Source organism: Pinus tabuliformis, chromosome 6 (assembly GCF_031772625.1).
Source record: "Pinus tabuliformis cultivar Carrire ecotype Pingquan chromosome 6, CPIR1, whole genome shotgun sequence".
NCBI classification, from domain to species: domain Eukaryota; kingdom Viridiplantae; phylum Streptophyta; class Pinopsida; order Pinales; family Pinaceae; genus Pinus; species Pinus tabuliformis.
The window spans coordinates 1,475,419,365-1,475,430,984 of record NC_142292.1 but is presented as its reverse complement, the minus strand read 5'-3'; positions in this window follow the sequence as shown (position 1 = coordinate 1,475,430,984).

The window sequence follows — 11,620 nt, the reverse complement described above, 5'->3', positions numbered from 1 at the left end:
ATAACTTCTTGTGGACCTATTTTCAAAATATTTCAAACTAGATCCACTTGCGCTTTAAACGAATAAATCTTCAAGATGAATAATTTTCTATTTTCATACTGCTATACATACCCTATCATACCCTGACACAGTCTTGCTTCAATTTTTTCATCAATTTGGTCACATATGACTGATCTTAGAACATGTTTCTGCCATAAAGTCAAAACCAATGAAACATGATCATAAGCCTTAAGATCATACAATAGAAGTTTTGGTCATCAAATATACAACGACAAGTTTTTTCATACCTTTGGATGTGTCCACCTTTGAACATTGATCAATGTGAATCTTTTAGATTTCAATTTGGCTCAAGAATGAGCTAAAAAACTCAAAATAACCATTTAAAACTATGTAATTAATTAAACATTATAAAAAATGCCCTTTTTGTGTGAATTATATGAAATGATCATACTCCAACACTGACACTACAAAATGTCTGCAGTCGATTGGTTAAACATTCAATAAAATGAATTTCAATAATAAAAAATTATTTGACTTAGTTATTGTCGGGACTCGAACTAGGGTCTCGACCAATTCATTACCTGTGCCCCACCAATGGAGCTACACAATGAACCTTGTAAACCAATGCTTCTAACACTATAATAAGTTTGACTCCAAACTCGAGCAATGGTGTGGACCCATCTTATGTGCCAACGTGTTACATTGTGCCAAACATTGGTCTGATGTGTTAGGGGTTGAGTGCCAACATATACTACATAGGATTATTAAAGGATGACACCATGGAATCTATCATGGTAATCATATATTGATCAAACTTGGCTATATGTTATGCCTCGACCACATTATAGTTGTAGATCGAACTAGGGCTAGAGGAATGCAACACAAGATCAAACCATAACTTGTAACCAGATCAAAGAATATCAAATCTAAATTCCATAGCGAAATCCATACAAAAAATCAAAACTTTAGACCATGATTCATTAGAGTGTCATTTCCATAGTTATGACTAAAATAACCTATTGTAAGAGGATTCACGAAAAATTAGTTCGCTCCATCGAGACTAAGATTTCACTAATCTACGAATGTTTTGCTTGATCACTTCTTTCATTGAAAATGAGTAACTAAGCATGGATATATAATGATATTTCAGTCTTGAGCTTATGGAGGGTTGACCATAGGCTCGTGAATCCTTCCTATGCAATAGAGCTAACTCACATCAATGTTTGTGCCATATAAACGAGGGCTAAGCGCTGCCATGTGACCTTATTTTTATTTAATTGCTTAGTTCCATTACAGGTGCCATATAACCAGGGGATAACCCTTACCATGTGATCATACTCTTCCTAACACTTAGCTCTTCTTCTTAAACACAACACCTTGGTTCTATGTGACCAAGTTTTGTTAACGGGTCCCTAGGGGTCCTTGGTCATTCACATGATGACATTAGCATGATGTTATCATGCTATGTGGCAACTTGTGAGGGATGCCACATGTCACCCATTTTGACCTTTCTATCAATGAAAATGTGCCATTTGTCCTTGCCATGTGGTAGCTCCTTGTGACACCACATCATCTTGATGGCACCACTAGATGATGTGTCATGCCACGTGCACATGTAGCTTGTAGTCTTTTACTAGTGGTATAGGATTTCAAATCATCATGTCAAGCCAATTAGTGCATGCCACATGTCAATTTTCCAAGTCACAGAAATGAGCCACTTTGAGCTCCCTACGTGTTTGCCAGGTCACCAAAATGAGCTACTTTGATCTCGCCATGTGTGTGCCAAGTACCCAAAATAAGCCAATCTAGTCTTGTCACGTGTCTTCCTAGTCATGAAAATGAGCCACTCTAAGCTTGCCAAGTGTCAATTTGGTGGGACCACTTGGCAGGTTGGAGACTATTTAACTATCGTGCATGTTGTCATAATTTACACTTATAAGGTCTTTGTCTGGTTGTGTCATGCATTTGATCAATGCATAGCTTCATGCTGTTTAAATTGTTAACAACCGTGGATGTATGCTTTCTATTCATCGTTGATAAGATCCATTGGACTGTAGATCCATCAGGAAGACACACAATTGTTAATGTACTAATATTTTGGGTTTTTCTCTATAGTCGTTGGGTCCTTGATCATTGGTGAACTTCAAATGGCCATAAATTCTCATCCGGGAGGAGTTTTTAATAGTAGGATATATCGTTGGAAATGTATTGATGAGATATATGTAACCATGCTTCTTATATAATCATTAGGACATCATAATCTTGTGAAAAATTTAATAAAATTCAAACTCATTTTAATCATTTGATGAGGGTACATATGATATCCATTCATCATACTACTTCCTTTGTCTCATAAGTGATACAAATGTTGTCTCAGACATTCCCTTTGACATCAATAACATCTTGTATTCATCATTGAAAACACTATGTGCAATAAGAGGATGACCTAGTCCTTGTGCAAAAAGAGAAAGATTCTTCCTCGGATGATGAAGAGCTCCTCTCTCCCATAAATATTAAGTCAGGACCTATATTTTCTAGCTTTTCTGATGGGAAATTAGAGGTAGATAAGGAAAAAGAGTAGGATCCAATTCATATGAAGGTTGGAAGGAAGACTAACCGAGATATCCAAATAGAGAAAAATGTAAAAATATAAATAATTAGGAACCTAATTGATTTTGGACCCAAAACTCAAAGAGTATATGAACACTAAGAAATGAGGAAAATCATGTTGAGAAATCAATAGGGGCAAGAAATAGGGTGATTTCTTTTTATTTTCTAATTACTTGTGAAAACATTTTGGCTTCTTATTACTTTTATTATGTTATATTCATCAAACAATTACCAAAACCATAAACCATGAAGATCACAAATAGACAATGGACACAAGATGTAGGTTCCAAGCCAGGGCAAAACCCCTCCTAGGGGAAAACAGAAAATTCTTCTCTTCTTTTAGAATCATATCAAATGAGAAATCCAAGACCCAAACAACAAGACCAAGACCTCCAACAAGATCCAAGTCAACCCTCCTTCTAAGACCTTCCAACACATCAAAGTCAATTCAAGTCAACACAAGTCAAATCCTTCTAAATCTACTTCAACTTCAGATTTTTGGACCCCAACAATAGAATTTTAGACCTGCAATAGATCTGCAACTTTGAACCCCTACAAAAGCTCTTGAAAATCACACGTGTGAGAGAATTAGGGCATAAACTAGAGAAACAACTTCGATTTTTCTTCCTCTTTTATTTTCGCTTTCTCTCTCTTGACTTCTTGCTCTTTTTCTCTTGAATCTTCTCTCTTATTGGCACAAAAATTGAAATTGTTTGCTTGGATTCAAATGAGGTCAAACTGCCCTCTATTTATACACATCTAGGAGGTTGACTTACCCCTTCTAGGGCCAACTTGATGAGGTAGGGCCAACTTGGTCTTGTGGGTACAAAAATGACATTTATGACTCAAATACATTTTTTTTCCACATTCTTTTCAAAGTCCAAATGGGACTTCAATCCAATACAATATTTTGACTTATGAAAAATATTATTTTGACTCAATAAACCATAGAATCATGAAGAACATGCTTGACCTACATGATAAATCAATTTGAGAATGAAACCCATGCTTGAAAAATAACATTTATTTTTCTCCTTTTAATCTTTACATAAAATATACAATAACATAAGTATAATAGCAATTATGAAGATAAAACTTAGTTACATTTTCCAACACTCCCTCTTAATTAGGGAGGTATTCGTAATTCCACAATAGATACTCTTAAAATGAAATATTCTCATAAGAAGAGTCAGATTGGTAAGCCATCTTTAAAGGATCAACATCATGACCAACATTGTCAAATAACAACATAGTAAGGCCTTTCAACTAACAAGATCTAACTCTCCACAAGATTAGAGCACAATGCTGGGAGGCACACACATGGACATCACCATAGCCTCTCAAGGCACATACCCCATATGGATGTTCACTAGGTATGTCCTTTTAGGACTATTCTTATATTGATTCCAAATCCTCAAAGAATATTGGTCCTTTTCAACCACCCTTATCTTGGATACCATGTCAAATCCTCAAAGAGTGTTAGTCCATGAGACTACTTCCTATCTTGGATTCCTAATCCCCAAGGAGTACTGGTCCTAGATACTTATCCAATCCTCCATTCTCCCTCCCAGTATCATACACTAGACGTACGATGGTTAGTCGTGGCCTAGTATCACTCCCTCTCAAACAAGGATGTGATCCTCATGCCTTCTCAAACATGGAGGATATTTATTTCTTCCTCTCAATCAAGGAGTCAGATCGTAGCTCCCTCTCAACTAGGGAGACATCATTACATTCCTCAGCTAATATCAAACATAAGCTTCATTCTTTGTTTCATTCATCAACTACTCATTCTTCCATGGAGATAATAGTAGTAGCTACAAGGCCTCTTATCTCTCATCATCATAACATACCTAAGTTTTGACCTTCCTGGATGTTATGGAGCTAAACTTTTTCGATCTTTCTTCGTGACAAGGTTATTTCCATCAACCTTTTACATCACTTTCTATCAATCATCAACAATATTTTGTCAAACCAAACAATGTAGAGCTAATCATGGCTCCCTTTTTTCATCGGGAAAGTGAATATCATCAAATCCAACATGACCAATAGGTTGTCTCGTTACTTGTTACCTTTTTTACTCCACGATGTAGACAATTCTGCTATAAGTACTTCTAAACCAAAACCAATGCTGTCCATTCAATCCATGTATTCTAGAATTGAGTTCAAACAGTTGTAGATATTGTTAGGACTCTATATTGTCCCTTTTTGCTCACATATTTTGTTATATTCCATCCTCTTTCAAACCATAATTAAAACCCATGTTATTACTTTAATCTATTTTCAAGGTATATAACATGTCTTCTCATTACTATATGTTTGATTTATTTTACATATAATTTTACATTTCCTTCATAGTTAATCCCTGATCGGATAGTTGCTGAAACAGTTTTGAAGACTGTAGATTTATCATTGTGGAATACGTTGCTGAAACAGTTAGAACAATGTGCAAATCACGTTGCTGAAACAACCTGTGATTTGCATTTTTAGACCTGGCAGCAACAGAAAGGGATCATCGAAGGAGCTATTACATGGGCCATAACAACTATATTCCAAAGTCTGGCATTATCACAACCATTGTAACAATATTTTGTTAATGGAAGAATCAGTTATCCTATTTTAGCATATCAAGTCAAAATAGGATTTATAATGTAATTAATTGTAATTGATGTCTCCTCTTTAAAGAGAGAAGACATCAACATTAGAATATATAGAGAGATTATGGGAAGGTCTAGCTGGGAGCAGAGAAACCTGAATCTTTTTGTAATATGATACTTTGACAGATGAATAAAATACTGTTCTGAGCATTTCCTCTTAAGTTCTATTGTTTGGGGAATCTTGTGAGAAGGAAAGGGCCCACCTTCATCACAAGATTCACCCCTTAATTTCTGTAGTGTGTTAAGTATTATTTTTGCATTCATGCCTTGTTAATTTCTGTTTGCTGAATTTACTTATGTGTTATTGAAACTTTGTATTTACTGCTGAAACTCTGTTTCTACTTGGTCATTGCATTGTTTCCATAAATTCGTTCATAGGTAATCAGTGATTATTTTAATTGGATTTCCAGAGTGAGTTTGTGAAGCATAGTAATCAGAAACAGGTGCTGAAGATTCCTGCTTGAGGAATAGGGTCCTGTTCTCTGTTAGAGCACAACTAGTCTTTTCCTTTGCAGATTGATTCCCTTCCTAGATTGTTCTTTTTAAATGTAATCCAGGATTTCCTTGATCATTGTCTGCAATAGAGAGATTTCTTTTGCTATAACTCAAAGTAGAACTTCAGTTGTTTAAAGCAAGGTGTGATTAGAATAATTAATACTGCAACTTTTTATTGCTTTTGGGATTGAGCATATATAGTGTGTGATTGCCTTTGAAATAAATAGACTTCACTGGGTTGACAATTTATGTAGCACTGGTTGTTTAAATTAATAATCAATTAAAGTGACCAACAGATATATTGTCTCAACTGCTATGTTTCCAATCTATACTTTTGCAACATGTTCTTTTAGGTAGCTAAATCATATTTCAAACGAATCATCAACATCAAAGTTAACCAAGCATGATAGCCTCTTTGTCAAGCTGTCATGTTTTGTTACCAACTTCTTCTAAGGTTAACATCCCTTTGTAGAGTCTATCTTCATACTATAATCCTTCTTCATGCTTTTTTCCTTTCAAACATCAATCAACGTGTTCATGAAGTGAGTTAATCAACAAGTTTCAAGTTCATATCCATCAGATTTTATGCAACTCCCGTTTAAAGTTGTCCATCTTTCATTCTTCAAGAGACCATATCGAATGTTGATCAATATCATCATGTATTATGCCCATTTTTTACGTTGCTATCTATCAGTTAACCATATGGAGGAGTTCTTTCTTAATCAAAGCATATCATCATGCTCATCTATCATGCTTTTATGTGTCGAGCAAATGAAAGGAAGAGTTATTGACCAATCCAATCTTATCCCAGACATATAATGCTCATGATACCAAGTAGATTTATGCAACTAGATGTTCCTATAATATATATGAAGATATGAGTTCTACTTCCTAGTGAAGAGCACTTAATATATAAATACCTCTTCATTCACACTACCATATAGTCTTCTTGTCTTTTGATAGAGCTGCATTTTTCCTTGAAGATGATGTCTAATATGAAATTCCTTTTCTAAGATTAGAAGTTCTCCTTCATGACACAACTTGATTATATTCATACTTGCGAGCTTCCTTGATGCTAGCTTCCATAATCTTATAGTAGAAATATACTCTAGTAAATATTTTTTCACATAGTGAAGAACCTTCATAATTACTATCAAGGATCCTTGTGATCCTTTCTTGCTAAAAGACTACTTTTATACCAACATGATGCCAAAAAGTAGTTGTATGAACTGTGAAGTGCTAGATGGTCCAAAAACTTCTATCCTTACTAGATAACTTCTATCAATGAGATGCAACTGGTGGTGTAGACTCTAATCCTTCCAATGGTTTATGCTTCTTTCCATGATGCCATGCTAAAAAAAATCTCTTCTACTAATGTAACTACACATACTACTCTAACTTCCATCTTCTAATAAAAGAGAAAAAAATTGTAAGTAAACGTGGTAGTGATGAAGTTATTTAATAATAAATATCCTTGGGATCTTCACTCTTTGGCTTCTTTTTAGGTTCTTCATTTTCTTTAGCTGTATGCACTCCACTTCTTTCCTTCCTCTTGTTGTTGATCTTGTATTGTGGGTATTTGGGAAAATATTTCTTAAAGTTTCCATATTCATTGCATCCAAAGCATTGTACTTTGGACATATCTTGACTTTTATGACTGATTGTTGTTGTTCCTTTGATGAGGTTCAAACTTTCCAAACTTCTGTCTCTTCTTCTTTACTTTAGCAACAAAATCTCTAGACTTTTCATTTGGTTTGGTGTCATCCTTTTCCTTTAATATTGTTTCTTCTATCATACATAATGACCATAACTCATCAAAGTTTGGAGTGTCCTTTCTTGAATATATTTTTGTCACAAAACTACTCCATTTTGGAGGTAATGCATTGGGTATACAAGTTGTTAATTCATAATTAGAAACAACTTCTCAAAGTCCTTGTAATCAATCTTTCAATTGTGAGAGATTTAAGAGGTATGAGGCCAAGTCTTCATCCTTTGGTAACCTTTTCTTGTAAATTCTATTCCTTAGAAATATCTTATGACCTGTAGTGCTAACTGAATGCAATTTCACCAACTTGTCATAGATTTGTTTAGATGTGCCTAAATCCACAACAAAAGGAATGATATGATCCTTGATGGATTATATGAGAATCCTTTGAGCCCTAACTCATCCTTTCATGCACTTAGCCAATTCTTGAGTCATATCCTTCTCTGGTTTTGCAACTTTTCCTAGAACATAGTCCATGACTTCTTTTTCTACGAGTATCAAATTTGTTCTTTTCTTCCATGCTCGAAAGTTTGTTGACCCATCAAGATTATTGCCTTCCTTGCAAAATGAAGTCATTTTATTTGAATATTGAGCCAAAGAGAATAATGTAGTACTTACTTGATGTAAGAGTATCTGGCTTGATGAAGAGGTCTTCAAATACCTTGATGTTCCCAATATTTCCAAGGGACTTCAAAGGTGTCCTAGAATGAGGACTTCTAGGATTCTTGGAATAACACTGACTTCAAGCTACTTCAAAGAAGTGTAGATGATGTTCCTAGGATTCTTGATTCTTCCTTTTGTGATGCCTTCCAAAAAAAGTGATGACCAGATCTCTTCCAAGAGAGACGAATGTCCTTCTTTAAGATGATGATGCGTAATAAAGATCCTTCAATGACAGAGAGAGAGAGAGATGATAGTTTGATGTAGTAGCCTTCCTTCAAAATGAAATTTTGAGTCTTCTTCTTTATGCCCTTCATTGTGTCCTTCCTTTGTATATTTTGAAAATTATGTCCTTCAAGGTATCTTGTTTGAATGTCTTCCTTTTATGCCAACAAGAATGATCTTCAAGCTGCGTTCTCCTTCTCCCTAGCTCTGATACCATGTTGAGAAACCAGTAAGGGTAGTAGTTAGGGTTATTTCTATTTACTTGACAATTTCTTGTGAAATTATGTTGGCTTCTTATTACTTTTATTATGTTCTATTCATCAAACAATTACCAAAACCATAAACCATGAAGATAAAAAATAGACAATGGAAACAAGATGCAGGCTCCAAGCCAGGGAAAAACCCCTCCTATGGGAAAACCCAAAAAATTCTTCTGTTCTTATAGAATTAGATAAAATGAGAAATCCAAGATCCAATCAACAAGACCAAGACCTCCAACAAGACCCAAGTTAGCCCTCCTTCCAAGCTCTTCCAACAAGTCAAAGTCAACTCAAGTAAACAGAAGTCAAATCCTTCTAAATCTGCTTCAAATTCAGATTTTAGGCCCCCAACAATAGAATTTCAGACTTGCAGTAGATTTGCAACTTCGGCTCCCGTAGTAGCTCTGGAAACTCACATGTGTGAGAGAATTAGGGCAGAAACTAGGGCAAAAACTTCAATTTGTCTTCCTCCTTGATATTCACTTTCTCTCTCTTGGCTTCTTGCTCGTTTTCTCTTGAATCTTCGATCTTCTTGGCACAAAAATCAAAATTGTTTTCTTGGATTCAAATGAGGTTGATCTATCCTCTATTTATATATATCCAGGAGGTTGAATTACCCCTTCCAGGGCTGACTTGGTATTGTGGGTACAAAAATGACATTTATGACAAATACATTTCTTTTTCCACTTTCTTTTCAAAGTTCAAATGAGACTTGACTCCAATACAATATTTTAACTTATGACAAATATTCTTTTGACTCAATAAATCCTAGAATCATGAAGAACATTCTTGACCTAGATGACAAATCAATTTGAACATGAAACCCATGCTTGAAAAATAACATTTCTCTTTCTTATTTTAATCTTTAGATAAAATATACAATAACATAAGTATAATGAAAATGATGAAGACCAAACCTAGTTACATTTTCCAACAACTCAACCCTTTGAAAAGGGGATACTCACACTAATAGTAAATAATGAAGGTTATCTCTTGGAATTGTAGGGGATTAGGGTCAGAAAAAAGAATGGAAGAAGTGAAATCCTTAATACGTAAGGAAAAACCATTAGTCCTCTTGCTTTAGAGGATTAAAATGAGGGATCAAGAGATCCTTAAAAAAAAATCATAAAATATGGCATGGTAGCACAATCTTCTCAGTGAGATCTTGTGGGGCATCTAGTGGATTTTTCACTTTATGGGCCTAATCTTCGCTCAAATTGTTGGACTAACACTCATCCACTCATTGGATGGAAACAAATTTCTTGCATATCCATTCAAATAAGATATGTTCTATTATTAATGTATACATGTCGGTCCATTTCCAAGAAAAATTATAGCGTTGAGCTTCATTATTGGATTTTGGAGACTCCCCTTATGGTTCAAAGTGTATTTTTGGAGGGCATTTTAACACTACTCTGTGTTAATGGGAGAGGAAAGGTGGCTCTTTAGTAAGAGATCAATTTCAAGAAACTATGGAAGACTTCATGAAAAGTATAAATTTATTGGATGTTAAGCCAAACTCCAACAAGTTTAGTTCGAATTCTTAGATTCAATTCAATCCCCCAAAGGAGGCTTGATGGTTTGGAAACTATTCACTTCGACAACTCCTTTAATAAGTTTGAATGTTGTTTGGAAACCTAGAAATGGAAGAGATATGAATTTATGGAGGGAAAAGTAATGGATATGCAACCCTTGGAACAAAATTATGACTTGCTACCTCTAAGGGAATTCTTTACTGCTAAAGGAAAATCAACACTAGCAGACATTTCAGATTGGGACAATGAAGGAAATTGGATAAGTTGGAACCTCAAAGGAGTCCTTGAAAACTTGCAACATTTGGCTTAAAAACTTTGAGACAATCTAGTTGGTTGTACTCTGTGGCTGCTATAGGAGGTGGATCAACCCATATGGAAGAATTCATTGTACTCGATGAAGGAAGGTTACACATCCTTGCTCTTTCATCAACAAGATCCCCCTAAATCAAGTACTTGAACAAAAATATGGAGAGCCAATACCAATCCAAAGGTAAATTCCTTTTTCTAGCTCCTTGTGCATATTTTTTTTTTGACTACTAAGAATTCGATAAAGAGGGGAATTCAAGGTCCTTCAAGGTGTCCACTTTGTAAGAAGTAAGAGGAATCTATCAAACATATTTTTTGGGAGTGTTCATATACAAAAGTGGTCAGGTTGGATGTGTCTGCTAAGCTTTCAAACCTTTCAAAATGGCCAACTTCCCTTCAGTAGTATTTTACATCATGGTCAAAAAAATATGATGGGAGAATCTCTCATAATCCCTTTTTAAAAATTATTGGGAGGCACTTCCAAAATTAATTTTCTAGAAGGCATGGATAACCAAAAAAAATGCAATCTTATTTAATTTAGAAAGTTTTCCACACTCTACAACCATGAAATCTATTTTTCTTCGATCTAATTTTGGGGCTTTAAAGTTTGATAATGACTCCTTTCAACAAGGATTAGAAGGACTTGAAAGGAAATGGTGTTCACAATTTTCTAATTTGGAGAGACTTCCTCCAATTATGGAATATACTAACATAAGTTCTCAGGTAGTTTAGAAGCTAATATTTATAGAGGATAAATTATGATCTTAGAAGTCACAACAAGAAGAACTGGTCCTCAATTTTGATGCGGCTTCAAAAATAAATCCAAGGGTTGTACGAGAGGGAGGGGTGCTCTATGCTCCATAGTAAGTTAAAGTTGCAGAGTATTCATGTGGCTTGGGATGCATGACAAACAACCAAGCTGAAGCTTAAGCCCTCTACTAAGGGATTCATTTAGCCAAAGAAAATCATGTAGCTTATCTCATTGTTTTGGGAGATTTACTCCTTTTTATTTAGAATTTGGTGAAGATCCATTCTCAAAAGGATAAAACATTAGAACGTTTTATGAAAAGAATTAGGAAAGAAACAAAAGGGTTTTATTTAATAGAA